General features: G+C 37.0%; 1 protein-coding gene across 3 annotated transcripts in view; it reads left to right on the plus strand.

Moving 5' to 3' along the window:
• LOC127658710 (integral membrane protein GPR155-like) overlaps positions 1 to 15,882 on the plus strand; it is a 65,402-nt gene that overhangs the window by 24,764 nt on the left and 24,756 nt on the right. The window lies entirely within an intron of this gene.

The following is a 15,882-nucleotide window of genomic DNA, read 5'->3' on the forward strand; positions in this document are numbered from 1 at the left end:
TATATATATATATATATATATATATAGGCTATATATATTAATATTTATAGCATGCAGTTTATCAAGAATAATGATTGATCAAACCAGACAAATTTCCATTTGGCGTTTTAATTCCACATTTCAAAGTACAGTAACTGTCATTGAAACAAGATGTCAGATCACTGAAATATAAATAACAGAAAAATACAAACATTATATATATATATATATATATATACACAAACACATACTAAAGAACATGCAGGTTTCCAATTCGATTTTGGTAAATTAAAAAAAGAAAAACACTATTGTAACACTTACAATAATTGTTTATAATATAAAGAGGTCAGCTCTGGGATGAAAATAATTACCAGTAAACATAAGCAATGAGGATATTTGGTACCAAATAAAGTGCAGGATACCAAATAAATTGAGGTATAACATCATATTTACACGTCATTTCTAACAATAGGTTAAGTGGTAATAATTTAGAGTAAAGCTCTGGAGTGGAATATACCATTATAACTGCAATGCTGACCTGTGGCACAAGGATTTACAAGCTATATTTAACAATAGAATAACAGTTAAGCACTGTGATGGAATGAAAGTAGAATTTTTGGTACTAGTTAATGTGCAATATCAAGTATCAGAGGTATGAAATAGGATTTACAAACTATAATAGAATTGTTAAGCACTGACGGACTGAAATAAGCCAATACTAAAGTCACGGTAAGTAGAATATTTGATACCAGATAATGTGCAAATATCAAGTATTAGATGTATAATCTAGGATTTACAAGCTATATTTAAAAATAGAATAGTTAAGCACTGTAACAATGAAATAAGCAGCAAATTGTATATTAAATAATTGAGATCTTTGGTATCAAGGAATGTGCAGGATAACAGGTATAATATAAATGTTGACATTCAACTTACACATGACAACAAGTGGGAACAAATACAATTAACAGCAGAAAATCTGGCTGTAGAGGCTAAGAATCACCGGTTTTGGGCTTCCGGTGACGTCATGGTTGGAACAACAGGTTAGAGACGAAGCTCTGTCAGAAAAAAAGATAGAAAACAGTGACAACTGTATATATATATATATATATATATATATATATATATATATATATATATATATATATATATATATATATAGCTTTCAGGGTGGAAAATAGCCCGTGAACAAGATGACTACTACATCGAAAACGAGAGGACAAGGAAAGACAGGACAGTTGAAAGAATCCGACACTAAACCACCGAACACGAACAGCGCTAGCTTAGATGCTACTAGCCGCGAAGAGCAGGTAGCACATGAGGGCGAAATGTCTTTGATTCAAGAAATGAGAAAACTTCGCGAAGAAAACAGTCAGGGACATAAACAAACAACAAAGACCCTTGAGCGCTTGGAAAAGACTGTGACAGATATTAAGGAGCAGCTCGGTGACCATCAGCAGAAGATCGGTGAGCTGGAGGGGAGAGTGAGCGAGATGGAAGATGCAGGTGCAGGGCAGCACCGTGTGATACGGTACCTGTTTCAACGTGAAAAACAACTCACAGCTGTTTGTGATGATTTACAAAACAGGTTGAGGAGAAATAACTTTGAATATTTCAAATACCAGAGGAAAGTGAACGGAGAGATGCGGTGGAGTTTGTGAAAGCCCTGCTTCCCAAAGTACTGACATTACCAACTAATTTGGACATTAAAATCGAAAGAGCGCACCGCTCACTTCAGTCCAAACCGATAGATCCAGCGGCTCCCCCCAGATCAATCATTGTGAGATTCCTTGACGCAGCAGTGAAAGATATTGTTTTGCAGCAAGCATGGAGCCAAGGAAAGGTGATGTTTCAAGACAAGAGGATTTTCTTCGATCAAGATTACTCTCCTGAGCTACAAAAGAAGCGAGCTAAGGTTCACGCAGTCGTCAAACAGCTAAAGCAGAGGGGCATTCAGGCAAAGTGCCTGTATCCAGCACGACTGAAAGTCAAGATGGACTCGGGAGAAAAAACGTTCCCCTCGCTGACAAACGCCGCGGAAACTTTGAAAGAGATGGGTGTAGATGTGCAGTGTGGGGAGAAAGAGCGCATCGAAGAGAAACTAACTGGAGGATGGAACATCAGCGCGAAGAGGAGGAGAACCAACATGTTGGCGACAGCGGATTTAAAGGCTATGATTCAGGAGGAAGATGAGGATGAGTGAGTAGTCGGAGGTATATAACACCTACAATTTATTTCAGCGTTAAAGGGCTGCTAACGGTACACACAACGTTGAGTGCATATGAACAATGCATAGACTGAAAGCAATAACAGCATAATACAAAAAAAAAAAAAAAAAAGTTGTCACAAAGGGTTTAAAAAAAAAAAAGGAAAAAGTTCTGACGGACTCTTGATGTCTACATGAGTGGTTCACACTCACTAAGACCTTTTTTACATGTTAGTGTAATACTGGTCATTATTGCACACTGGGTGCTTTTCACCACAGAGGGATTAGGTCACCACTCTCTGTCCCATTATTATCGGGGGTCAGACATGGCTATAGTTTATTCTCTGTGTCTGACTGGAAATGTGGAAGTTCTGTTCTATGTTCATAATGTTATTGTTTTGTTTTATCTGAGGCAGGTTGCACTTTTTTTTTTTTGTTTAACTTTGTAAATTTGGAGTTAAATTATTTTATTTGTTTTTGTCTAACAGATGCTTATGAGAGGTTTGGGATGTGTTACATGAATCACTATAAATACAATGATGGCATTACTTAACTTAATTACCTACAACATAAAAGGTATAAACAACCCAATTAAAAGAAAAAAGATACTAGGACAGTTGAAGAAAATGCAGTGCTCTATAGCCTTACTTCAAGAAACCCACCTCACAGAAACAGAACACCAAAAATTAAAAAGAGAATGGGTGGATCAGGTTTACAGTAGCTCTTATGGGAAACGGAAAAAGAGAGGGGTAGCTATATTATTTAGTAGGTCTGTGTACTTTCATTGTGAAAAGGTTTTCCAGGATACAGAGGGTCGATATATTATGGTCATAGGAAGGATTGCTGGTTTTAAATTAACTATTTTGAATGCTTATGCACCAAATGAAGATTGTCCAAAATTTTTCAAAAAGCTTGCACATTTGGTAGTAGATCATGGGGAAGGTTTTTTTTTTTTAAGGGGGGGGGACTTAAATTGCGTACTGAATAATAGAATGGATAAATTACCATCATCCTCAACCTCAAAGCAGAATGTCGAAAAGTCTAATGAATATTATGAAGGAATTAGGGTTGATAGATGCTTGGCGCTACCTTCATCCAAAAGAGAGAGACTTCACCTTTATGTCACAAGTGCATGGAAGCTACTCACGGCTGGATTACTTTTTGGTGTCCAAAAAAGACACATACCGAGTTAAAAATTGTGTTATTAAGCCAATAACCATTTCAGATCATAGCCCAGTACAAATGACACTTGATTTGGGATTAGAGCCATGTATGAAGTATTGGAGATTTAATGTTTCATTATTGACAGATGTTAACATAAGAGAAGAAATAGGGTCAGCAATAATGGAATATTTTGCTTTGAACGACAATGGAATGGTCTCACCTACGGTTTTATGGGAAGCAGGAAAAGCCACAATAAGGGGAAAAATAATATCTATAGGATCTAAGTTAAAGAAAGACAGACTTAAAAAACAAGTAGAATTAGAAACTGAAATTAAGAGATTGGAAAATGAACATAAGCGAAGGGGAAAACAAGAAGTATTTAATAAACTTAAAGACAATAGAGCCAAGCTAGATGAGATTCTGACCTATAAGGCAGAGGGTGCCCTTAGGTTTATCGATAGAAAATATTATGAATCGGGAAATAAGGCTAGCAGGTTATTATCATTTCAACTACAGAAAGCACAAGCTAGTCGAACAATTTCTAAAATTAAACAACCCCATTCCAACAATGTCGAAACTAGTCCAAAAGCAGTAGCAAATACCTTTGCCAAATATTATGAACAATTATATAAGGGTCAACATCAGGAATTGAAAGAAGAAAAAATACATGATTTCTTTAAAAATCTTAAATTAGACAAGCTGACGGCAGATGAAGCCTCTGCGTTAGTAGAGCCAATTAGAGAAAAGGTGAAAGAAACAATTATTAAATTAAAAAATAACAAAACGCCAGGAATAGACGGGTTTTCAGGAGAATATTATAAATTGTTTGTTGATGACCTCACTCCGGTATTATGTAAGTTATACAATTATGTGTTAAATTCAGGGAATCTTCCAGAGTCATGGTCTGAGGCTATCATCACAGTCCTGCATAAGGAAGGAAAAGATCCACTGCAGTGTTCTAGTTATCGTCCTATTAGCCTCCTGTGTGTGGACTATAAAATATTAACATCTATTTTAGCATCTAGAGTACAAAAATACATCAGGAAACTAGTAAATGCAGATCAGACGGGGTTCATTTCAGGTCGCCAAGGGACAAATAATATAAGGAGAGCACTAAACCTGCAGTCACTCGTGGCAAAGGATACTCAAACGTCAATGCTTCTCAGCTTAGATGCTGAGAAAGCATTTGATAGGGTAGACTGGCAATTTTTAGAACAAACATTAATTGAGATGGGCTTCAGTGAAAAATTTACCTTTTGGTTTCAGCAGTTGTATAAGAATCCCAAATCAAAAATGAGAGTTAACGGACATTGCTCTGACTTTTTTGATATAGAGAGAGGCGTAAGACAGGGTGATTCTCTCTCACCCATTCTGTTTGCTCTCAGTATCGAGCCTCTAGCGGAGGCAATAAGACAGGATATCCAGATTGGGGGGGGGTGGAGGATGGTGGGGGGAAAGTTCATAAAATTTCTCTTTTTGCTGACGATATCCTGCTCTTTATAAAACATCCCCTTACTTCAATACCTCGACTAATGCAATGCCTAAAAGATTATGGAGACATTTCTGGATACAAAATTAATCAAAATAAATCAGAGGCGATGATGATATCAGGAATATGGCCTAAACAACTAAACGAGATGGTGTCATTTCATTGGTCTAAACAAGGATTTAGGTATTTGGGGATTATTATCACACCTGAAACTACAAGACTTTTTGAGGCAAACTATAATAAGCTAATTAATCAAATAAGGAGTGATCTAGTTTGTTGGGAAGTTCTTCCTTTATCTCTGTTTGGAAGAGTTGAGACCGTAAGGATGAACCTGCTCCCACGTTTCCTATTTCTATTCCAGTCGTTGCCCATAAGAGTTCCAATTTCCACTTTTAATATGTTAGATAAATTAATTTCTCAATTTATATGGCAACACAAAAGACCCAGAATTAAATTTAAAACACTTCATTTGGCTAAAAATAAAGGAGGTTTGGCTTTGCCAAATATAAAATTGTATTACTGGGCAGCTCAACTAGCAGCAATTGTGACTTGGATCAGGGGAGATGAGGAAGCAAAGTAGACCCAAATAGAGCAAGGGGAAGTTAAGGGTGTACAGTTGTCGGTCCTACCCTTTATAGATCTAAAACATGTCAACAAAATGAAAATTGAAAATGAATGGATAAAACATACAATAAAGGTATGGGCAGAGGTAAAGAAAATGCTTAAGGATGTTGGAACAATTTCTCGAGCTATGCCCATAGTGGGTAATATAGATTTTCCACCTTCAATGTGTGACCATGGTTTTAGGAGATGGGCAATTAATGGTCTCTTTATTCTTAATCAGCTCTTTGAAGATACACACTTAAAGTCCTTCACACAACTTCAGGAACAATTTGATCTTCCCCCAAGTGATTTTTATAGATATTTGCAAATTAGGCATTACATTACAAACCATAAGGAAAAAGAAAGAATTGGCAAAATCCCAAATGGTATAGAACAATATTTTATCACAATTTCAGAAAAATGCCTCCCTGTTGGTAAACATGTCTCTCATCTTTATAAAAGATTATTAATAGACAGGGTTGGAAACACTTATAATATTAAGGAAAAGTGGGAAATAGAAGCCAATATAGTAATAGAGGAGGAGTTATGGGATAAACTCTGTTATAGGTGTCATAAGGGAATTAATAGTCAACAGTGGAAGGAATTTGACTGGAAAATTAAAATGCGTTATTTCATACTCCTCTGGTTATTTCAAAGTTTGTAAAAGACCCCTCTGCATTTAGGGGTCTTGATGTTAGTTTCTATGCTGGAGACAATGTGGTAAAACAGGTGACCATACACATATATTTTGGGACTGTCCAGTAATCCTTGCGTATTGGAAAAATATTAAAGAAGAGATGGAGAAAATTGTAAAAAGAGAAGTTCCCTCAAATGTACGGTTTTTCTTACTGGGTGTTATATCAGTTGATGTGTTCAATGCTGACCAAAGATATATTTTACGGGTACTACTACTAATTGCCAAAAAAAACATTACTGCTAATTGGAAGTCTGTGAAATCACCAACTATAAATGAGTGGAAACCGAGACTAAAACAGATTTATATGATGGAAAAAATGACTGCATCATTACAATTGAAAACTGACCTCTTTAATCAAAGGTGGCACATGGTTAAAGAATATTTAAATCTGTAACTTTTTTTTTTTTATTATTATTTTTTATTATTATTTTGTTATTTTTTAATTTTTTTATATCATTTATATGGCTGTATAGTATTGTATCATGTTTGTTGAGATGTGAAGCTATATATATATATATATATATATATATATATATATATATATATATATATATATATATATACAGAATATTTTTATTTATTACAATTATGATTTTTCTCTGTATTACTCTTGTTATTCTATCACTTGTCTCAGATAATGTCTCTTTTGTTATGTTTTGTGAAAAATATAAATAAAAAGTTCAAAAACAAAAAAAAAGAATCACCGGTTTTCCCCGACCTCCAGAATGAGGCAGTGCAAATTGGCATATCTTCAGTGATTCCTTGTGCGCCTGTGTATATACATAAAAAAAAAAAAAAAAGAGCAATTTCCACAGTGAACAGTGTGGATTGGGTGAGTGTAGTCTGACACTTTTAGCAGGCTTTTTTAGGGGTCTTGATGTTACTGACTGCAGGATAAAGAAAGGGTTCCAGTTGTCAGTGATGCTGGAGTGTCAGTAGTCAGCCTAGGTTTAAGGGGTCGGCTGTGGGTCCCTCTAAGCTGTGCGGCGCCTTTTTCCACCTTCACGTTCAGATGCTCTTTTCAGGTAACGCATAACTTTAACCTGGATCGCCTCATCAGTGGCATCCTGGGTTGCCGGGTTCTTCCAGATGGCTCCTGTAGAAAATAAAGATCTGTCATTCCATTTGAATTGCATAAGATCATACACATCTACTTAAATATAAAAAAAATATCCAACTTACTTTGAACAATGGTCTTCAGGAACATGTCTCTAAAACATGCTTTATCCCCTACACCAGTCCAGGTTGTATTGATGGAAAGGTGATTAGAGAAGATACACTGAAGCATTTGCCACACGGTTGTCTTTCGGTCCCTCCCACATTTGATTGCCAAAAACCGAAGCTGAAAATACAAAAAAAAAAACATGTTACAAATTACATTTCTCTGAAGCTTCTCATAAATTTAAAATGTGACAGGATGTGGATTCAGGCTGTAGAATATGCAGTGTACGATCTTAATTGTACTTTTTAGATTACCCTATGGCGTTATAAACGAATCGGCACACTTACAAATCGTTGCTGGAGCTCTTTATCCTGCCTCAAACTGTTGTCAAGCAACGCCAAATCTTCCTGGGTGTCTAGGGGGGAGTAACAGATCCCCTGTCAGGGATAACTCTCCAACAGACACATTGGCACTGAAATGTTGCAGCATAGTGTCCATTTTGTTGTCCATGCTACGCACAACATCGCCAAACTCCAAGACGTCGCAGCATTAGGGTCTGATCTGCACCTACAGGGGTTCCCAGAATAAAAGAATAAAGTAGTCAGTCCTGGTCCTTCAACTACTAAACTATGACATTTATATCTAGGTCTACTACATGTACAGGTGGCCCCAGTGGGAATTAAACCAACAACCACAGGTGTTGTTTGCAAGTTGTACCTGATTGCCCAGTGCGAGCAAACGCCTTCAACATTGTCCCAACTTGCTTCACCTGCTCTATAAGTGAGCCGCTGTCACCTGGGAAGTAACAATATATTGATTAGCAATACACTAAATATAATAGTAATATAATATAACCACAATTATCATACCAGTAACTTTCCCTGTAATTTCTATCCACAGTATGTTATGCATGGCACACAAGTTCATAATGAAGAACCCTTATGAGAACATCAATTCAATTTAATTTTTTTTCTTTGAAGCAGAATATTTGTTTGTAAAAGGGGAGGAAAAAGAAAATGAAATATTGGTATACAGATTTTGGTTGACATATCATACTGTACAGTGAAATTTGCTATTGTTATATCCCTACTCACCTGAAGGATGGATAGATCAGGCAAATCTCCAGTCAGGCCTTTGTAGAGTGTGTGCTCCTTTTGAATAAAACTTTCATGAGTGGGAAGTTGCATATCCACAGGTATTTTAATTCAAACATGCAACATATTGTAATAAATCTACAATATTCAGCCTTTACCTTACACCCTCGGTTGTTTCTCTACACTTTTATTATATTAAATACTTATTTATATAGCTTGCTCACTGTATAATCATGATAGCCTAATACTTAGAACACAAGATTGCATCTTAAACGAATGACTGAGTTGAAAACTTGAATAAGAACGCATTTTACACAGAGGGGACCAGCTAGGGAAACTTACCTGCCTACAATAACTGTTTTCATTTGAGTTACATTAAACATGAATAACCTTAGCCGAGTCCCCAGGAACATTGGGCTATTAAAGTAAAAAGCCTATAACTGCGGTCTTATCAATTCTAGCTTCACCATACTCTGCTTTTCTCATGGACCTGTAACACAATGCCCTGACAGTGACTTCACCTGTGCCCTGATCTTTATTAGAAACTGAGAGGAGAGCAAGTTAATATAATTAATATTACAATTATCACAAAAATTAACAAACAGTCTGCTTTAAAACTAAGAAAAAACAAGCTTCTATACTAACGTTACATTAAAAATGAACACGTGGCGAACTAGCTTAGCCGCTATCTGCCGGCACACCACATTAGATTAAAATACTTACCCTTGTAGTTGTGCAGATAACTCGATATGTAGAGTTTAAAGCCCTTGTCCCTCTTGCTTGTCGGAGCAGGGGACCAGGCATCAACAATGCGATGAACATCGCGGACGCAAATTTTCGGAAGATCCTGGAGACATCGAAAACATTTTGGGCGACGCACAAGTACACCGTAAAAAGATATGCCGACTTCTGGTGACAGCGGAAGTTCGTCACTACGCTTGTGCACGTAGGCTATTCAGTACTCCCACAGTTTTTGTAATGTGTTTTAGCAACACATTTAACATTTATAATGTGTTTAGATTTTTTTTTATTGCCTTTACAGGGACTTTAACACTTTCTTAAACATTTGTACAGGTCATAATTGCAAATGAATCCCTTACCTGAAAAAGGTAAAATAACAAAAAAAAAAAATGTAAAGACAAACGAAATTTCTGCGCAACTGTGAAACCAGAGGATAATTTAGCTTTTTCATTGAGTTTATCCTTCACGTCAAAACGGGGATTTTCATGTTTATGATATCACCATGGTTGCAAATGAATAAAAAAAATATAAAGTATACCCGAGATTTTGGCCATGTTGCTGATGTCTTTCACTGTTCACTGATACAGGCATTGGTGAAAAGTCTAACTTCATCAATTTATTCTGCTAAATTGTTCATACCATGAATTAAATATCTATTTTAAAACCTAATCAGAATCAGAAAGATATTTATTGCCAAGTAAGATTTACAAAAGGAATTCTTTTTGGTTTATTGGTGCATGTCTCAAATGCGCAGCAATCAAAGAAATGTAAACAATTTTCACCTAAGTGCATAAAATAATTCAATATATTTTACACATATTACTGTATAATCGCTTCAGAGTTTCAAAGTAATTTAAATGTAATTTCCTAAACCTTACCTTATCATGGAATCAAGAGTCAAGACTATGTTATAAACCCTAATGGCTTTGGAGCAAAAAATAATAATAGCCAACATGGCTGGTCGATTTTGAGAGTCTAAGCTGTCCTTGTATTTCAAAGCAGCTTGCCGCCAGCCGGCCGCGGTCGATTGGCGCGAGGCAACCGCCAGAGAAAATGAAGCAGGCGGCCCGCCAGCTTTTCGCGGGCGGCATCTCGCAAGAAATGGGAGCGACTAATTCGGCGGCAAACGTTTCATCCCCGCCAGTGGCACGCACCTATAGCCGACAGCTTGGGGTCTGCGGCAAAAAGAAGCTGTGTGGACATTTTTTGCTATCTGGGTTGGATTCGAACTTGCATCTCCAGGTGTGGTAGTCAGCGTCTTTACTTGCTGAGCTACCCACATATATTATTTGCTTAATATTATGTTGGTTAAACAATATTAAATTATTAAAAGGAAATAAATGCCAGATCATAGTGAACAAAATTATTACAATATCAGTGTTAATAATATGTTAGTAAAAAAAATTAATTAAAGGTATAAGGTGATTGTGACATTGCATGACAATACAGTACAGACCACCAGCTTCTGCTTTCAGTTGTGACGTCAATTTTAGCTGAACCCGGAAGGCTAATTCGTCATTGGTTCCCTTGAGATTTTCCTATGGGTTTTTATAAGAATAATGTTTTTTTTTTTTGTTTTTTTTTAAACCTGTGAGTATAATAAGATCTGTGATCAAACTTTCTTAACTCAAACGTGAATTTTGAAGCCGTATTGATTTGCATACTTAAATGCATGGCAGCTTCAAAAATCACATTTGTCTAATGACTGTGTCTTCAAATAATGTTAACCACATATCTTATTTTACTCATAAATCCAAAACTGATGTTAGGAAATCCATAGGAATATCCAGAGGAAGCCCATGGCGAATTCTCTTCTGGGGTTTTGGACTACAATCTGAACAGCTCTATATTCCATTAATTGTAAGTCAAGTAAACATTTCTGCCATTTAATATACAGGAGCGGACGTGTGATAGACGAGCTCTGCACACTTTGCTAGTTTTTTATTATTTTTATAACAAAATTATTTCATAAACCAGTACGATTCTTAACACCCTGCAACATATCTGTTCTTTTGAAGTCAACATGGCCAAGAATTTAAAATCCTCTGGCTCTGGAGATATTAAAAGACACTTGGATGCTAAAGCAGGTGCCTCGGATGGGCTTGCAGACCAGGGACAATTGGCGAGCATGTTTGTGATGCTGACAAAAGTTGTTGCTGATTTAGAGGATCTTAATCCATTATACGTTGATCGATTATTGCAATGGAAAATAAATTCTCATTGTTTACAATAATCTGGGACGTCAAGAGACGGATTGTAGACTCAAGGAAGTAGCTGCTAATCCACTAGCAACCAATATAGACTTGTAACACGTTTTGGAAAGACTGAAGGATTTGGGAAATCATAGTTGGCGAAATAACGTCCGAATTGTTGGGATTCCTGAGCAAGAAGGCCAAAGGTATGGTGAAATTCATAGACTAGCTCTTCCCGAATTTGCTCGGCATAACAGGCCATAAGCTGGAAATCGAGCAAGCTCACAGGGTCCCGGCTCGCAGATCGGCTGAGTGAAACATGCCCCGATCAGTTCTGACTACATTTCTGAGATCATCCGATAAAGATCTCGTGTTACGTGAGGTGAGGAGCAAAGGAAAGCTTTCTTGGAAGAATCACAAAATATTTTTGTACCTAGACTTTGTGAATTCGACGAGAGTGAAACGTGATGGATTCAAGGAATGAAAGAAACTCTTACATACATGGAAGATCACTTTTGTTGTTCATGAATCTTCTCGTTCTTTGTGTTTATGCCTCCTATTAGATGGACTTTGTTTCGTGGAGTACTTTTTGTAGGACGTTGAAAAGATTTGCTGCACTCACTGAACCTTCGTTTGACTGTCCGAGGAATCTGAACGACTTTTTTATTTATTAATCTTTTGTGTGCTGGTTCCACTAGTGGATGGAATTTTTTTGTGGAAGAACATGCTTTCAAGACAGTTTTGTGAAATGAATATACACGTTCTTTGTGTTTATTCTGTCTATTGGCTGGAGTTTGTTTTATAAATTATTTTCTGTTATGTAATTTCTGTCTCACAAAATGTATATGGACTTGAGCAATCTGATGCAAAGTTGTCGCGGGGACTCTCATAGGTGTACATGGACTGTTTGAGTTTAGAGGGATTGGCGGTGTTGTGCGCAGGGTTAATGTGCACGTTTTTCTTTTTTCTGTTTGTTTGGTTTGGGGTTTGACTATTGCATTAATGTTGGAATGTGGTCTTTTTTATTTTTGACACCCAATCTATTTTTTCTAATGTGTCAAAATGTTAATAAATGTTTCTACAAGAAACATATCTTTCCCCGCAGGAAGCTGAAAAATTTGGGAAGATATGGGTTGGATAGCTTTTCTTTGGTGCTGGCTTGAGTAACAGCAGGGGAGTCATTACATTGATAAGTAAACATCTACAATTCAAGTGTCTCAAACAGATTAAAGATAAATTAGGTAGAGTCATTATCGTTTTAGCAGAAATTCAGGGGCAATTGTTGATTTTGGCTAATATTTACGCACCTAACATTGATAATCAGGGCTTTTTTATATATCTTGAAGGGATGTTGCAAGATGTTGGCACCCCTCATGATATAATATTGGGAGGAGACTTTAATATTTTGATGGATTCAGTCCTTGATCATAGTGAAGCAAAAGTGTGTAAGCCCCCTAGAGCAACATTGACACTTCACAGAATGTGTAAAACATCTTGGCCTTAGAGATATTTGGAGGCTTTTGAACCCATCTGGTAGGGACTATACATTTCATTCATCAGTCCATAAGATTTATTCTAGAATAGATTTAGTTTTTCTAAGTCCCTCATTTCATCTGTTGTGAATTGCTCAGTTGGTATCATTTTAATCTCAGATCATGCCCTGGTGAGTTTAGAGGTTGGTACTTTAATGTATCCCTTTTGCAAAATCCTGATTTCCAACAAACGTTAAAGGCAGAAATCGGTGTTTATATGGAGACCAACTGGTCCTCCGTATCCCCTGTGGGTGTGGCTTTAGAGGCACTTAAGGTGGTTCATTGGGGTCGGATCATACAGTGTGCATCATTCATCAAAAAAATCCAAAGCACGAGAAGTCGTGGAGTTGGAAAGGAATATTGAAAATGCCAAGGCAGAGCTGAAGTGCCGAATGTCATCTGATGTCATAAGAGAATTGACCCGATTGAAATACAGATAATACTATTTCGTCACTAGTTTTGGTTCTTTAGTACAAGACATTTTGAGTCGGGGACAAAGCAGGGAAGCATTTATCTAGATATATAAAGCAGAGAGAGTCTTTTTCTACCATTCCCTGATTCCATGATAACCATGACAATTTAATTAAGGCCCTGCCTACAGGCAAGGCTCTGGGGCCATATGGTTTTGCCACTGAATTTTTTTAGATCTTATGCTACAGAACTGGCTCCACTTTTGTTAGAAGTTTATATGTAATCATTAAAGAATGGAAAGCTTCCTCCAACCATGACTCAAGCCCGGAACAGTAGGATTCTTAAAAAGGACAAAGATTCAAGCAAGTGTTATAGTTCCCGTCCAATTTTCCTTATCCGGCTTCAAATTTTTTCAAACATTCTGGCTAACGGATTAATAAAGTTATGACATCTTTTATACATCTAGATTAGGTGGAGTTTATTCAGGGCCGTAGCTCTTCTGATAACATTAGGCGTTTCGTCAATATCATGTGGTCGCTGCCATCTCACTTGATGCAGAAAAGGCATTTAATATAGTAGAATGGGATTATCTTCTAAGATTTTGCAAATGTACGGGTTCATGACTACTTTTATTGGTTGGATTAAGTTACTTTATAGACACCCAATAGCGGCGGTACAAACAAATGGTTTAATTTCAGATTATTTTACTCTGGATTGGGGCACCCGGCAGGGTTGCCCTCTTTCCCCATTATTGTTCTGTCTTGCCCTTGAACCATTAGCAGCCGCGATAAAAAAGGAGGGTGATTTTCCAGGGATGATGGCAGGAGGTGTGGATCATAAGCTTTTTTTTTATGCAGATGATATTTTATTATTCATCTCTGACCCCATTATATCTATGCCTTGTCTCCACAGGATTATTAGTTCCTTCTCTAAATTTTCAGGTTACAGAGTGAATTGGTCTAAATCCGAAGCTTTGGATCTGACAGGGTATTGCCCAGTAACGGATTTTCAGCTGGGCACCATCCAGTGGCCCAAACAGGGCATTAAGTGTTTGGGCATATTATTCCCAGCTAATTAGTGTGATTTAGTTAGTTAATTTTGACCCCTTAATAAAAAGGTTTTTGAGCGATGTGGGCAGGTGGGCTTCATTACATGCCTCTACGATTGGGAAGGTTAATGTTAATAAAATGTATTTCATTCCAAAGTTCAACTACCTGCTACAATCTCTCCCTCTCCCCCTCTCTCTTATTTCAAGCAATTTAACAGCATAGTGAAGTCCTTTATTTGGAATGGTAAATGTCCCAGATTACATTTAAACAAGTTACAGAGGCTGATTGACAAAGGTGGGCTAGGCCTACCCAAGATTTAGTTTTTTTATTATTATTATTATTATTATTATTATTATGCATTCGGTCTCAGACATTTGGCTCATTTGTCGCTTTACCTGAGGGAGCCCCTCTCTGGTTTCGTATTGAACAGGATGTCTGTGCCCCTATTTCGCCATTGCAAAGCCTTTCTATCAAACTAATCGGAGAGATTAAGTTACACCCTGTTATCTTGCATTTGCACTGTATGGACAAAAGTGTCCAGAGTGTTTAATTCTGACATGTATTTACATGTTGCCTCAAGCATATGGCTGAACCCTAAATTACGTATTAATAAGTCCTCTTTCTGTTGGTCAGAGTGGATTGTGAGGGGGGGTTACTACACTCTGTGATCTATATGAGAGTGGAGTGTTGAGATCTTTTGAGAATTTGGTTCAACATTTTGGGATTCCCAGATCTCAGTTTTATAGGTATTTACAGCTGCGGCAACTGCTCTGTATTGTTTTTAGGAGTAGCACCCCCTGATATTTTTAGTCAGAAATGTTTTTCAGATAAGTTGAAGCTCTCGTGATATATATTTTGAAGAGACTCGACTAGTCATGGGTAAAAGTCAGATTCAAAACTTTTTCAAGTCTAAGTCAAGACCGAATCAAATGCTCATGAGTCCATGGCAAGACCAAGACTATAAAAACATGGTCTTGAGACCCAGTCTGGTCTCCTCTCATCATTTACTCCCCCTCATGTCATCCCAGATGCGTTTGACTTTCTTTCTGCAGCAGAACACAATTGAAGATTTTTACGAGAATATTTCTGTAATAATCCATGCAATGCGAGTGAATGGTGACTAGAAGGTCTGAAGTGATATGATAGCTGTGAGTGAGAAACGGACCAATATTGAAGTCCTTTTTTTACAATCAGTCTCCACCTTTGACCAGCCTCAACCAGTAGGTGGCTGAATTTGAAAGTGAAATTCACTTCCATACCAGAATGTAGAAGTGAAAGTGGAGATTTACAGTAAAAAAGGACTTGTATGTTGTTCTGTTTCTCACTGACACTGATCATATCATTCAGAAGATATGGATTAAACCGATGTAGTTGTATAAATTACTTTAGGCTGTTTTTATGTTCTTTTTGGGACCTTCTGAGATCTGGTCACAATTCAAATGTATTGCATGGACCTACAGAGCTGAGATATTCTTCTAAATATCTTTGTGTTCTGCTGAGGAAAGTCATACACATCTGGGATGGCATGAGGGTAAATGATGAGAGAATTTTCATTTTTGGGTG

Source organism: Xyrauchen texanus, chromosome 18 (assembly GCF_025860055.1).
Source record: "Xyrauchen texanus isolate HMW12.3.18 chromosome 18, RBS_HiC_50CHRs, whole genome shotgun sequence".
In the NCBI taxonomy this organism is placed as follows: Eukaryota; Metazoa; Chordata; class Actinopteri; order Cypriniformes; family Catostomidae; genus Xyrauchen; species Xyrauchen texanus.